At 44.3% G+C, this 14,721-nt stretch overlaps 1 protein-coding gene across 1 annotated transcript in view; it reads right to left on the reverse strand.

Annotated features, from left to right (window-relative positions):
* The window catches only part of Bcl2 (BCL2 apoptosis regulator), a 169,778-nt gene that overhangs the window by 50,575 nt on the left and 104,482 nt on the right, over positions 1–14,721 (reverse strand). The window lies entirely within an intron of this gene.

The following is a 14,721-nucleotide window of genomic DNA, read 5'->3' on the forward strand; positions in this document are numbered from 1 at the left end:
AATTCCTAACAAATCCTCACCTTCACTACCCTTCTACCAAATCCTCATGATAAACCTGGGTTTTTTAAGAGAAATTCAAATGAACCTTAAATTAGGGTCCTCAGCTAGGAAGCAGTCCTGTGATGCTTCAGAAGATTCTGCAGGGATCTGTCCTTCCTCCAGGGGACAGGCACTCGGTGACTTTTCCTGGGCACACCCAGCCGCTGCCGGTGTGCCTCCCCACTCCAGCAAACTGCCCAGCTCGGGCCTTTGTTCTCTGCTTTCTGATTTTATTCTTCTCTTCCTACTGTGCTCTGTCCCCCAACTTCTCTCCTGTACAGCAGTCATACCCAGTATTGCTAAAGGCGACATCACTCAGTGGGGCCTGCGTCATGTGCCCAGGGGGAGTGGCAGACTGGTTTGGGCATCAGCTGACGTTGGGGGCTGTCACAACACTATCAGCTACAGCCTGCAGGAGGAGGAGACTCACTAGGATGTCTTCAGGTTAACAAGGTGGCTGACCATTAGCACACTCATACAATCAGGATACTACCAAGATGCCCAGGGTAGTGCCAGAGACAGCCAGCCACATCACCCACATGCAGGGAACAAACCAAAAACACACCACGCAGCTCCCACCATCTGACTTCAGGGAGCAAAAGTTCCTAACACCCGGTGGGTAAAGCACATCCTAGGCTGGCCTGCGCTAAAGGACTCTGGGAGCATATGCACTGCCGCCTTGGGATCAGGGGATGCCCATGGGTGAGTACCAGGAAGGGGAGCAGCTGCTACAGCTGCCCTATACATTGAACGGTCTGAAACCAGGAGTGGCTGTGCAAACACGGCTCTCCCAGGGAGATCCATACCATAAACCAGACTATAAAACTAGCTTCATTGGCTCATTCTGCACCAGCCCCCCAGTTTTATTGCTCACACAACACTCGTACCCTGAGAAGGACAGAAATTTTTACATAGAGCTCCGCTTCACACTGGTCTCCTTAAGGAAACATTGCAGAGTGCAATAAAACTTGGGTGCCTACCTGGGGCATTTGCCTGCAGACAAGAACAACTCACTGCAAAAAGATTCCTTATAGAATGTAGTCCATGGCTAGCAGGGGAGACGTGGCTGGAGAGCAGGCTTCCTAAGCCTGGAGGCATCTGTAAATGGCTGGAATCATGCCACTTCCTGGAGTGATGAAGCTCTGCTGACCCTTTATTGAACAAATGCTCATCACACTGAAGGTGGACCGGCTACTTGCCATGGGCCATGAAATGCTGAAGATAGATAAAAACATGGCAGGTGGCGGTATGGAAGGCGGAAGCCACTTACTCCCAAGGTAAGCCATCAGAGAAGTCAGGAACTAAACTCTTCAGACAAGAACCTGCCCTTGGCCAAGAACAAGGAAAAGAAGGGTAGAGGCAATGTGTCTGTCCCTCCTAGGTCCTCCTTTTGGGGCCATTGTTGAAGGACTTATTCTAGATTGCAAGAAGCATCACAAGAGCTGGACCATTACCAAGAGAAGGTCACTCTCCCGTGCTCTGGTGTGGGGACAGGCCTTCCTCACGAGAGACAGCTGCAGATGCAGCCTGCATATGGTCGCTAGCTTATAGTTGTGCCTCATGGGGCCGAAGCAGCTTCTAAGGAGAAAAGCTCAAAAGAACCAAGAAGTAAACTGACTCTGAAGAGATGGCTAGAGACAGGGGGTCTTTGGGACCGTGGCCTGCATGGCAGGAGTTGAGAAGACACAAAGTCCCAGCAGCACCCTCCGCATGGTGTGGGGCCACAGACAAATGTGTCTGTGAAAGGCATTTAGACATCTGTAATCACACAGTCTCAGCAGTAAACACTCGCCTGGAGAGAACTCCTTTGCTCTCTTCGTGTCCCATGTCTTGTGTACATTAAGCAGTGTAATTTATTTTAGCGAGGATAACCACGCTCCTCTTGTATTGTGCTTCTTTTGGAGACAGCTTGCTGTAGAGCACCAACACTTGACTCCACAGAGCAAAGAGCCACGACCAGGGCCCTGCCCCCACAAGTGCCAGCTGTCTCCAGGACCACACAGACACAGGCATGCCAGTGAGCAGCCTTAGCTACCCATATGGATGACTTTCACACTGCTGTGACCAAGTACCTGACAGAGATAACCTAAGAGGAGGAACAGTCCATCGTCGTTCACTATTTCAAAGGCATCAGTCCCTCATGGGGATGGTGTGTCACAGGATAGCAGCTCACGTCGAGGTGCTTAGGAAACCAGGAGGGAAGAGAGAAACCAGCAAGTGGCTGGAGTTCTCCTGTCCTCCCTCTGTCCCATTTGACCTGAACCACAGTCTGGGCACTCCCCACAGTGAGTTAATGCTCTCTAGAAATATGCTCATACGTGCACCTCTCACTTCATCCTTCTTCTGGCTGATTCTACCTCTGCCAGCATGACACATGTCACCGTCACACCTCCAGCCGACATGACACATGTCACCGTCACACCGCCAAACCAAGGTGGTTTTGGGAGCATGCATGTGACATCATCTTGACTCTGGTCCAGTCTCTTCAGGCCTTTGCTCGGCTTCTGTGATCCTATGCTATCAGCAAGATTAGAAAGGCTGGGTAACTTGACTAGTCACTTCCCAGGCCCACAGTGACATATAGGTAGTGAGTACTAGCCCCAGCCCCGGCGAGTATTAGCTAAATGCTTTCTCGGGTCTCTGGCCACAGCACCTGAACACACCCCACCTCACTTACATCTCAAATGAGCTCACTCCATCATCACGTTGACTCTAAGAGGTAGGTGCCCTCGTTAATGCCACTGGCTGAGAGGCATACGGCTCAGAGACCAATCCAGCCAGTAGGCCAGAGTCTCAACTCAGACAGTCTTGGTTTTCGTTTTGGCTTCTAAAACACTTAGCCATCTTTTTCTGTGCCATATGCCACACCAATTCTTTTTGAACCATACTGATCAACAGACAAAAATTGTCAAAACAGCTTGGGTTTTTAGGATGAGTACCTTAAATATTCTAAGTCCATTTCTTGTGAGGAGTGGTGGTTTGATGCAGCTTCTGCTGATAGCTCAGTGATCTATCCAAGACTGTGATGTGCACAGACTATTCTGGTCTCAGTTAATATATGGCACTGCATAAACACCGACTCAACGGGAGAGGCAGAACAATAAATTATCACCAGCCCAAGTGCTAAAATAGCACTCGATTTCTCTCTGCCTGAGCATGCTATCTATTTATGCTTTGCTTACTTCTGTGGAGTTCAGAGTCTTTATACACATTTCATCACAGCTATACTTATGCAGATTTATCATCTTTATTATACACACGTGTCTAATACACTCTGCCCTGCCTACCACTTACTATGGGACTCTCAGTTTCCATCTAGCTTTTGAGTCTATGGCACTGCCTGCCTTTAATTTACAATTCGAGGGAGCAGGTTGAAAATGAAAAGAGTTGTACTTTACTGTTTATGTTTTAGCTAATCCATTTAGTGCATGATTTGATTGCTCCCATTACTGAGTATTAATCATGTTATTCTGTTTGCATAGGCATTGTATACATATGTGTACATGCATGTGTGTGGGTATGCTTTCTTATGTGTGAAGGCTTCTGTCTCCTTCCATCTTGTTTTGTGAGACAGGGTATCTCACTGAACCTGAAGTGAGGCTGGACAGCCAGAGAGCCCTCAGGATCCATCTGTCTCTGGCTCCCAACACTGGGTTTATAAATACATGCTGCCACACCCCATTTCTACCAGTGTGCTGGGGACCAAAGCTCAGGTCCTCATGCTTGGGTTGCAAGTGTTCTTACCCACGCAATGATCTCCTCAGACCTCTTAAATGACTGTTAACCTGCTTTTTACCTTCTAATGTCTGAAACATTGTTTGTCTTCTCTCTCTCTCTCTCTCTCTCTCTCTCTCTCTCTCTCTCTCTCTCTCTCTCTCTCTCTCTCTATCTCTATCTATCTCTCTCCCTCCCTCCCTCTCTCCCTCCCTCTCTCTTTTCCACAGAGACCTGTGATCTGGGACACATGACATACAAGTCTCTAAATTCCATCTTCTCCATTTCAGTTTTCACAAGCAAAAAATACATCTAGAGAAAGATCTTGCCTAAGAAAGGTTCCCTTGTCCAGCTAGAGGACACACAGGGCTCCTGAGACATGTGTTCATAAACTGTCAAGAGCTAACAGAGCCCAAGATTCAGTAGAATGCCTTAGGATACATGAAGAGGATTGAGGGAAGATTTGTCAATTGGGGTTTTTGTCGGTGACAAATAAAAACAGCAAACCATTTGGCCCATGACAGGGCCTCTGCCTTCTTTGTTTTCTCCTATGAATATCCCTTTTCAGTACTGAAAACAGAAACTCTAGCCCTAAGCATTTCCCTGTTTTGCAAAATGGGTATTACAGTAACAATCTGTTTCAAAAATAGTAGTTGCCACTTTATTTTATGGAAGCTGCTAAAGATTTCCTCTTGCTCAGGTGTGTCTTTCACTGGTGTGAATTTAGGAAAAGGGGACAGGTATGAACAGATAAGGGAGATCTTAAAAAGGGTTCATAGACACAGGATCATGAATACATTGGGGGAACGTTTGGGAGCAAAACCATTTATTCTAGGAATGTCTCTGTTCCAGCACACCTAATAGCTGAGCCACTAACAAAGTTATCTGTGGTCAATACCCCAGAATATGAGAAAGGCCACTGCAGTTGCTCAGAGCCGCACAGAGCTGCCTTGCTCTGTACTTCTGCCCCTGCACACTGGCCCCCACAGGGAGCCAGGTACCTTTGTCATTTCTGCTCTAAGACTCAGATTCATTACCATGCTCCCCAAAAGGCCATTGCTAAACCTGGGGTGGTACCTCCTTCATGCTCGTGTCCCCTTTGGCCCAGCCTGCTTAACCTACTCAGTTGAGAAAACCAGGAAGAACTTGAAAAGATTCCTGCCTCAGTAGCCAGCAGATGGAGGGATTCCTGCCTCAGTAGTCAGCAGAGCAGAAAAGGCGAGGCACGGACGGGCTCCCTGGGATCATTTCTGTAACTGCTACCCAAGCACCCCAGGTGTGCCCACCCTGTGGGACAATAGAAATCTGTTAAGTCACAACCAGGCCACATCTAGCATTAGTTCAACTAATCAAAATTACATCACTTGATGGTTTCTGAAAGCAGACTTTGCTCTTCTGTTTGTCTTTGTTCTTTATCTCATGAAAATAAACAATGGTCCGGCATTGCTCAGCTGAACCCAGTCCTACCCTGAAAGCCAGGGCTGTTTTCAGTCAGCAAGCTCCACCTGGCCTCACAAATAAAGCTCGTGTTCACACCATGGGAACTCCAACAGAGGTAAACAAATGTACCCAGGAAGTGTCTGGGAAGTTCTCTGTGTGTGTAAGCAAACGCTGAGGTGAGTGTCAGGTATGGGGCAGTGAATGACAGTGGCTGGAAGATGCGGAAAAGCAGCAACAATAGCAAATTATCCCGAGTATTTTCTAGTAATTCCTGCTGCTGAAATGATCTGTCTCAACCAAAAAACAGATTCTGAAAAACTGACTAGGCTTTTTCTGAGGTGGAAAAACAGAACCCGTGTGGGAGCTAGCTCCAGACCCTCGGGGCCGTGCAGCTCTGGTGAGTTCCAGAAGACGTGGAAAACTCTCTTTCCTCTTCTTCTTTCAGGATTTGTGAGATTCAGCCATAGTAGGAGAGCAAGTGTCCAGTGCGTGCAGGACTTCAGTGCACAGCAACCAGGGTGATCACTGTTACGGTCAGTATTATCAAACACATTCAGTTAGAAGCTGCTGAACGGCTAAGACAGACGGATGTTTAGGTTATATGGGTGACAGGAATAAATGTCTGAATAAGCAAAGTAAGGTGAAAACTGGAAACTATTTAGCTAATCTGACAGTCCAAACTTACTTAATTTAATCATGTGCACTTTACTGTAAGCAATGTGTACATGATCATAATTTTCATTGGTTGTTAAGTATTATTTTTAATTTACAATACTCAGGAGCTATATAAACAGATAGTATATTATACATCTTTCCAGAAGATGCTGCTTATAGAACTGCATCTAATTTTTTTCAGATCACAAATCATAGATATCATTCTGTGTGAGTTTACACATATGAGTATGCATTTGCATATATATGTGGCCCTCTGTATATGTGGGTGCATGTGTACATAACTTATCTTAATATTGCATTTTATTTCATATCAGTTTACCAACTGAACCAGTCTCCCACACAGATATTTCCAGTTTTCCTAGTTTGCTTTGTCTTTGCTGAGAAAACAAAATCAGTAATGGTCAGCCTTACTCACATACAGGGAGAATTCTTGGATGTCAAATACGTGGATTTTGTATTTTCAAAATTGAGATCAAAATGCATCACAAAAACATTTTAAATACTCTCCCCCCCCCCCATTAGTAGTGTATGGAGGGAAGTCACTGAGGTTTTTCATACCTGTTTCTGAGTCTGTCTTCCCAGACTTGTCCCAGAGGGTATGGTCTGCAGTGACAGTCTAACTGACTGGTAATGTCTCTCTGTGACATCAGCAGCACTTGGTTAACAACAGCTGCTTGTTGTTATCTGCTGTGGATGCTCAGCTTACAACCACAAGCAAGGGCTGTGGAGATGGCACAGTGGGTGATGATACTCGCCATGCAAGCCTGACAACCTGAGCCTAGATTCCCACGTGAAAGCTGAGCACAGGAGTGCATGGCTGTAATCTCAGCACCCTTCTGGAGGGAGTGGGGGTGAAGACAGGAGAGCCCCCAAGTTAAAGGACAAGCTAGCCTGGAGTATACAGCACAGTGGTGAACCAGAGACACAGGTCGAAGGCAGAGACAGATGCCTGAGGAGGTCCTAAGACCCCTACATAAGTGTTGTGGCACACATAGGCTCCCACATACAAACGTGTGCACACGTTATACACATACATACATAAAAGTAAATAAATATCAAAATTATAAGCACTGCCGAAAAACAAAAGTTTCTGCTTGTCCTGAGTTGGGGACAATAGGTTTCTGTCATTGAGACTGTGAGAACTGTAGAAGTCCTTATTCCAAAAAGAAAAGAAAAGAAAAGAAAGGGGGCGGATGAGACTAAGCCAAACTGACCCCAGATGAGTGGATTGAAGTTACTGTATTTAGCAAACATTCCCCCATTTGGCTCAGCCCTCTGAGCTCCACACACACTGTATCATTTTGAGTCTGTGTGGCAATAGCCTGCTGGTGCCTGGGAAAGAAGACCTGGTATTCCCCCAACAATACTCCCACACCCAGCAAAGTGCCACTTTTAGTCAGCGACTACCAGTCAGTCTACGATCAGTACCTATTCCCGATCAACAGCCATTTCTTGGATGCCTGATATTCTTCATAATGGCCCGGGAACTTGGTGAGATCATCAAAGATCTTTCACATCAGTGGTTCTCAGCCTTCCTAATGCTGTGATCCTTTAATACAGTTCCTCATGTTGTAGTGACTCCAGATATGGAATTATTTTTGCTGCTACTTCATAACTGATTTTGATACCATTATGAATCATAATGTGTTATCTGTGTTTTCCAATGGTCTAAGGTGACCCCTGTGAGAGGGTTGTTTGACCCCCAAGGGGGCCATGATCTACAGGTTGAGAACCACTGTTTTATATTGATAAAAGTTGTGTTAAGTATAGCCTAGTATATAGCCAACTATATTTATAGTATTTGAGTTCTATAAAGATTGGTCATAGAGAAGTGGTCTACTGGATAGCTGAGATTAAACAGAATGTTGAATTGGCCAGAACACGTTGGTCTTCATTAAACTGAATACTAACTGGTTTGCAGTTAAGTTGGGGCTCTGCTGTAGTGTCTTAGCTTGGCTCTCACCACCACAGATCCTTATGCTGAGCTCAGTCATACTGTGGAGCTGGGCAAAGGCACAAATGTTTTCTCCCAGGATAATGTGTGAAAAGGAGCTATTTCTCACCATTCACCCTAAAAGGAATCAAGTGTAAGACTGTTAATTCCACTCTTCATAATAATTTCCAAATTAGCAGTCACATCATCAAGATTAAAGCAAATAAGTATCTGGTTTGGAATGCAAACTTAATCAGTGACTTTATACCATGGTTTAGTCTCTGTAACTTAATAATATGAAACCAGTCTCCCCTCTATTTGAAAAAGTAAATTTTTGAAGTAAAGTTTTTGAAGAACAATCTACATCCACCCCACCTCCTAATTAATTTCATTAGAATGCCCACTCCACAAGTATGCTCCACGCGGCATCCGCAGCTGGAGTTTTGAGACACCACTTATCAGAATCTGTATCTCATTTCTAGAGACCAAGAGCACAACCCTTGCAAATGGGGAAAAGTCTCCCTTCTTTTCTGAAGGCTAAATCCCAGAGACTGTTCCCATCTCTCAGAAGCTATAGGGCTGCCCAAGTAAGCGAAAGAAACTATCCTGGAGAGTCTATACATTAGTACTTCTAAGTCATCTTGGTCGGCTACGACAAACCTATCTTCAAGCACATCCCATTTTCTAGCCAGAATTTTGTTTGTGTGCATGAAGTTCCAATTCTTTTCAAGAACAGAATATTTGTATCCAGCACTGTCACCAACCTCCTCAAATAAAAATGTGCTTCTTGCATATGTGAAATGCTACTCCATGTGAGCATCTGAGGTAGGTTTTCTGGTGAACTCACTTGACGTGGGTATCACTCATGAGCAGTGCTTGCTGAGGAATTAAAGATGGCCTATGGTTCAGGACACATTCTCAAGGTTCCTGATGCAGTATGTAGAGACTCGGAAATGTCAGGCCAGCAAAGCACATTTGAGCAACACAGTGGGCTTATTCAGCTCTGCTGTTGTATGTGATTAACCTTTGACCGATTAGAAATGCCTAAATGCCTCAAAGTAAAATGTGGAATAATTTTTTTAAAAAGCCTGATTTTTAATATCTTTTGCATTATTAAAAATAATCTAGAAATGAATTAGAGACTTTTAAATCTCTTGTAATTCAAATGCTTCTTCCTCTCATAACTGTACATTCAATATCCACATGCTCTTTGTTCATCTACGTTCTGAGTCCCCAAGGAAGGTCAGACTGAATGATCTCTGCTTTCATGGAGTTCAAAGAAGGAAAGGAAGCAGCACTCTCTCTCATAACACATGTGGGGGTCAATCTTGATTACCAACTTGACTGGATTGGGAGGCACCTAGGAGATTTGGAAAGCACATCTCTTCACTGAGATTTGTCTTTGAGGGATTTCCAGAAAGGATTAACTAAGAAGGGAAGACTCACTTTAGATATAAATGACTGTTCTGTAGGCTGGGGACCCCGGGGGGAAGGATAAAGCAAGGGTCTAGGAACTTCCTGACAGCTACGAGGTGAGCGGCTCCGCTCTGCAGCACCCACCCCCTCGACGGTCACACTGAAGGCTCTGAAAGCACAAGCAACACAAGCCCTTGGCCCTCTAAGTTGTTTCTGTAAGGAGTTTTGACAAAGGATGAGAAAGTCATACTAATATAGCATAAAAATGGCCCAAAGTGGTACATTTGTTAATACAACTTGGTGGTGTGTAAGCCACAAAAGGGCTATGGCTTTGTGTTGTTGATGTTGTTGACAGCATTCAGTATCCTCAACAGCCAGCAAGCAAAGTGCCTTCCATTTAGCTCATACTCAATGAATAGTCATGATGCAGCCGCTGGGGGCCCCTCCGCCAGGCCTAGTGATCCGAGTTCAGTCCCTGGGATGCACAAGGTAGACAATGAGAACTGACTCCAACAGGCTGTCCTCAAACCTCCACGTACATGTCATGGCACACACGTGTGCACACGCACACACATATATACACATACACTCAGAAGAGGTAAATAAATATTAAAAAAACAAAAAATAGTCATTGAATGAACAGTTGGATGGGAAAATAGAGTTGAATTTTGAAGTTACTTGAATGGATAACCTGGTATATATTTTCTTAAGACTTGTTTTCATTTTAAATTGTGTATCTGTGTGTGTGTGTGTGTGTGTGTGTGTGTGTGTGTGTGTGTGTATGACACATGTATGTATGCACATGGAGGCTGGAAGAGGGTGTCTGATGATGAAATTACAGGTGGTTGTTAGCTGCCTGGTGTGGATATTGGGAACTGAACTCCAGGAAAGTAACAGATACCTAAACCACTGACCCATCACTGGAGCACCACACCTAGCACGTTTTAATAGATTTAATAGATTTAATAGATTCAGAAAGTATACTCAGACAAGCAATTCTTAAATCTAGCCCTCTTGTAAGATAAATGATGGATATTGTCTACTAAAAGAGCAATGTATCAACTCTATACTACGATAGAAGTCTGCTTGCAAGGAAGTCGTCCTAGGACAGAAGGGAGCATAAGATACTCAAGACTTTTCTTGAACTCAACTTCAGCCTAGCTGAGAGTCAGTCTTGAAAAGCCCTGGCACCCGAAGCCACTTCACTGAAGAAGTCACTGGTTGAAGATGTCAGCTTTCTAAACTTTTCAATTTAGACTGGTCCAGTCATCGAGCATGGGGTTTAGAATGATGTAATCATACTGCAGGCTGTCCCCAACTTCAGAGTTGGAAATACACAGAACTGAGAATACTCCGGGCAAGAGGACAACCTCACAGCTTGGGAGAGGGGACTTGTGTCATCCGGCAAGCTTGCCCACCAAGACACAGTGTGGCTTTGGGTAAGCCACCTAGTGTTTGGTCAGCAAGCCCTGCTCTCCGCATCTTTAAACGGTTCACACAGCCTGTTTTTCCCCTCTGACCCCCTCCCCGCCTAGTTTCAGAACTCCTGCCTGGGCTGCAGCAATCTGGCCAGGATCCATCTCCGTGACCTTGACGGTCTGAAAAAATTACACGTGTAGAAACCACAGATGATAGTAAGGGGAAAATAAGGAAGAAAAAGTTACTCCTTCCCCTTTGCAAGAGCGACTGTTCACAACTGTTCACATCTGGCACGCCTCAATGGCAATCACTTGCATGACTCAAAAAACCTTGAACCTTGAAAGTGAAATAAGGAACTTTTATCTTCAAAAGGAAAATCAAAGGCCTGGAGTAGGCCACTTGGGACCCTTTTATCCCCCTGGATGATGGTGGGTGTTATTACTCTACGTAGGCTATGTTTTGTTCTGTTCTGTTTTTTATGAATAGGCTAACACATACCTTAAGGCTATAAAATAGTGCTTTAGGATATAATGTGTTGATTCAGATACTAAATAAAATACTGTTTGCATTATAGACTTTTAATGAAAAGTCTAAAAACATGCCTCTTTAATGAATCTGTACTTTTATGAGGCCTGCCTGAAAATGCCCGCTTTACAAAGTCGAACTATGGGTGGTCTCACACCTAGAAGTGGCACAAGAAACCTTTGTCAGGCCATGGGTTTTAATTTTTGGTATGGAAAATTTGGTCACCATAATTATAACCCCAGAAAGTAAGACCTTTTATAACTCCATGAGGGAGAGCAGTGAGAGTTCATTAGCATTCAATAAAATTGTAATCTAACCAGCTTGTCGGTATGTAAGAATCAGCACTGTGTAATTTTCTCTTTGGTCTATTTGTTGGAGTGTCTTATATCCCTTAGTGCAACTGAAATCCTTGAGAACAAATGCCATATTACCTAGATCCCTATAACCTTGACCAACTCGGGACAGGGTTTGTTTTTTGTGGTCAATGAACCAAAGAATCTTTCAGGGAAATCACTCAAGAAATATGTTGGAGTCAGAGGAAATCAATGCACAACTTGTTTTAAAACTTCTCTCTGAGGCTTAAAGATATTTCAAATATATACTTTAAAAGGCTCATTTATGGAGAAAGTTCATCTGTGAAGGTTCTGAAACGAGACAAAGCTAAGCAAAGAATCAATATTAATTAAATATTGATGAAGGGGCGGGGGAGTTCAGTTGTGTTATTTAGTCACTGGGTTACCCAAAGGGGCTTCCTGACTAAAAGGCTGCCCACACTGGAGAAAAGGACACATAGTGTGATCATTTCGCTCCCTGGATGGTCTTCTTGGCTTTGAAATGGGAAGATCAAAGCCAAGCGAGTGTATGGAAAATTAATGAGGACTGCGAGCGGTTAGTATGCTGAGTAACTCAGGCAGTGAGGAGGAACAGCACGCCCTTTATCACATGGGATGAAACATGGAAGCCTCGATACACGATTTTTATTTGTTAGTTAAAAATAAATTAAAAATTTAAAATATATTTAATTTTTAATTAAAAAAGAAGCCTACCATGAAGGCCAGGGGCTAAGAACCACTTGAGGGTTCCCACAGCTGTGAGCATCCTGGCTGTGTGGATTCTTTGGCTTGAATTTCACATATTTCTTGCATTTCAATATTGTGCTCCACCTTACTTCCCTTTTAGAATTATAAATATGTATAAGAAATGTCAGGATTTTAGCATCAAGGTCATATATCTTTGATTACATTTAATCACCAGGAGTGGCAAATTTTCTTCAAATTTATCTTCTGCCCATATTTTGATTTCTTAGAATGGAAAATAAAATAATTTATGCATGGGTGAGACTAAATTATGTTTTCCTGAAACAGTAAGAAAGCCATGGCATGTTGACACATGGTGGTCAGACACTCCTGGGCTGAAATAGATTCCAACATGTACCTAAGGGCCTGTGTCCTCCTGAGAATGCTAAAGATGATTAGAACCTGACCTTAGCGTCCTTCCCGCCTCTAGCCGGCCCCTCAGTGGGGATGTCCTCAGCGGCCCCTCCTGAGCTAGCCATTCTCAGCAGACTGCCCGCTTCTCAAATGTGCTCCAGCTTCTGTCTTCTGGTCTGAACAGAGGGAAATGATCTCCCAGTCAGAGAGGATTTTAGGAGCAAGTGTGACTCAAGAGCTCATAAGGTGGCTCTTCCTGTCACCTGCTGCAGTTGCTGGCAGCCTGATGCCAGCCACAGAGTTTTCACAAGTAAAATTCCAGGAGTGGCAGCTTCTTTAAGGAAATAACATCTGGAGGTGTTAGACATGGCTACAGTCAGCTTTTTGTGTTTTCACAGGAAGAATATCAGAGAGAGGGGGAAAGGGGAAGGAAGGATGGAGGGAGGGAGGACGGACAGAGGAAAACCTTTTGTATGCTATGCAGTGTTCAATCTCCTGCCCTGATCCTTGTCAGGTCTGCAGCAGATGTTTTAAATGCAGATGAAAACCGTCACTAGTGAGATACGGAGAGTGAGGTGTACAGCCAGAGAAAGTCGTCTTTTGTTGGCAGAAGAAGGTGGAGGGTAGAGAAGAGCGATTAAACCAGCCAAAGCCTCCAGTTAAACAGAGTTGTCTTCCTCAGTCTATGGTGGGATCCTCTATGGAAAATTTCTGTGTGTTTAATATTGTTATAATATTGTTTCAAAGGCAGATTCCATTGGAGCTTTGTAGGTTATTTGGTCTTTATTTTATAGAAAGTTATATTTGATTTTGTAGCTCAGCAAAGTAGTGGCAGGTTGATGGAGAGAACTGGAGTGCTGCAAGCAGACAGTAAAGACGTGGCCACACTAGGAAACCGTGTGCTCTGACCAAGGACCAAATAAGGTAAACAGCTACATCCACATACCCATTACAGTACACGCGCGCACGCGCGCGCACACACACACACACACACACACACACACACACACGCACGCACGCACGTGAGCACACACACACACAGAGGCACACACTTCCACACTCTACATACATACATACAAACAATACAGTACACACACATGCACACACACACAGGCACAGGCACACATACACAGCCACACATACACAGGCACACACTTCCACACTCTACATATATACAAACAATACAGTACACACACGTGCATGCACACACACACACACACACACACGCACACACACACAGAGGCATACACTTCCACACTCGACATACATACATACAAACAATACAGTACACATACACACACACACACTCCCCACATATGCACTCTATATGTACCCCACACTCCACACACATTTACACACACACATACACATACATACTTCCACACTCTACATACATAAACACAAACAAAAGTCCACGCACACACTCTACTCTCCTCATACACATATTCCTACACACACACACACACACACACACACGCACACTTCACACTCCACACACACTCTCCATATGTGCTCTCCATATGTACCTCACACTCTACACACCCCTATACTCCACCACCTCCATATTGCACATACACAAATCCCATACTGAACACACACGCCCCACACTCTACACCCCAAAAATCCACTTACATGCCCCCATACTCCATACACACACCTCCACATTACACACACACACACACACACACACACACACACACACACACACACACACACCTTGAAGCAGCTTGAAGCAGGCAGAACTGCACCTAAGCTCTCAAGGATCCTCAGTGTCCGAGGAACACACATCTTATGTTTTCAGACACTTCCTGTTTTGTTTGTTTGAGTTTATTTTTGTCTTCGCTCTGCAGAGAGCCTCACAGATATGTTGGGTGATTTCATTCTGTAGAAACCTCACCTCTTTAAATTCTTAGAATGTAGGCAGATACCACTACCGGTATTCTTAGAGCTAGAGTCGCACAGCTCCTCACATTAAACAATGAAACTGAACCCACGGTGCATTAGAATCCCTGCTTTTAGTTCCATGACACAGGAATCCAAATAGGAGGCCCCAGTGAAGATCCCAATAAATGGGCTTCTAAGACGCTCTCTGTAACAAGTACAACAGTAATTGATTTCTATCCCCAAAGG

Source organism: Peromyscus maniculatus, chromosome 11 (assembly GCF_049852395.1).
Source record: "Peromyscus maniculatus bairdii isolate BWxNUB_F1_BW_parent chromosome 11, HU_Pman_BW_mat_3.1, whole genome shotgun sequence".
Taxonomy (NCBI): Eukaryota; Metazoa; Chordata; class Mammalia; order Rodentia; family Cricetidae; genus Peromyscus; species Peromyscus maniculatus.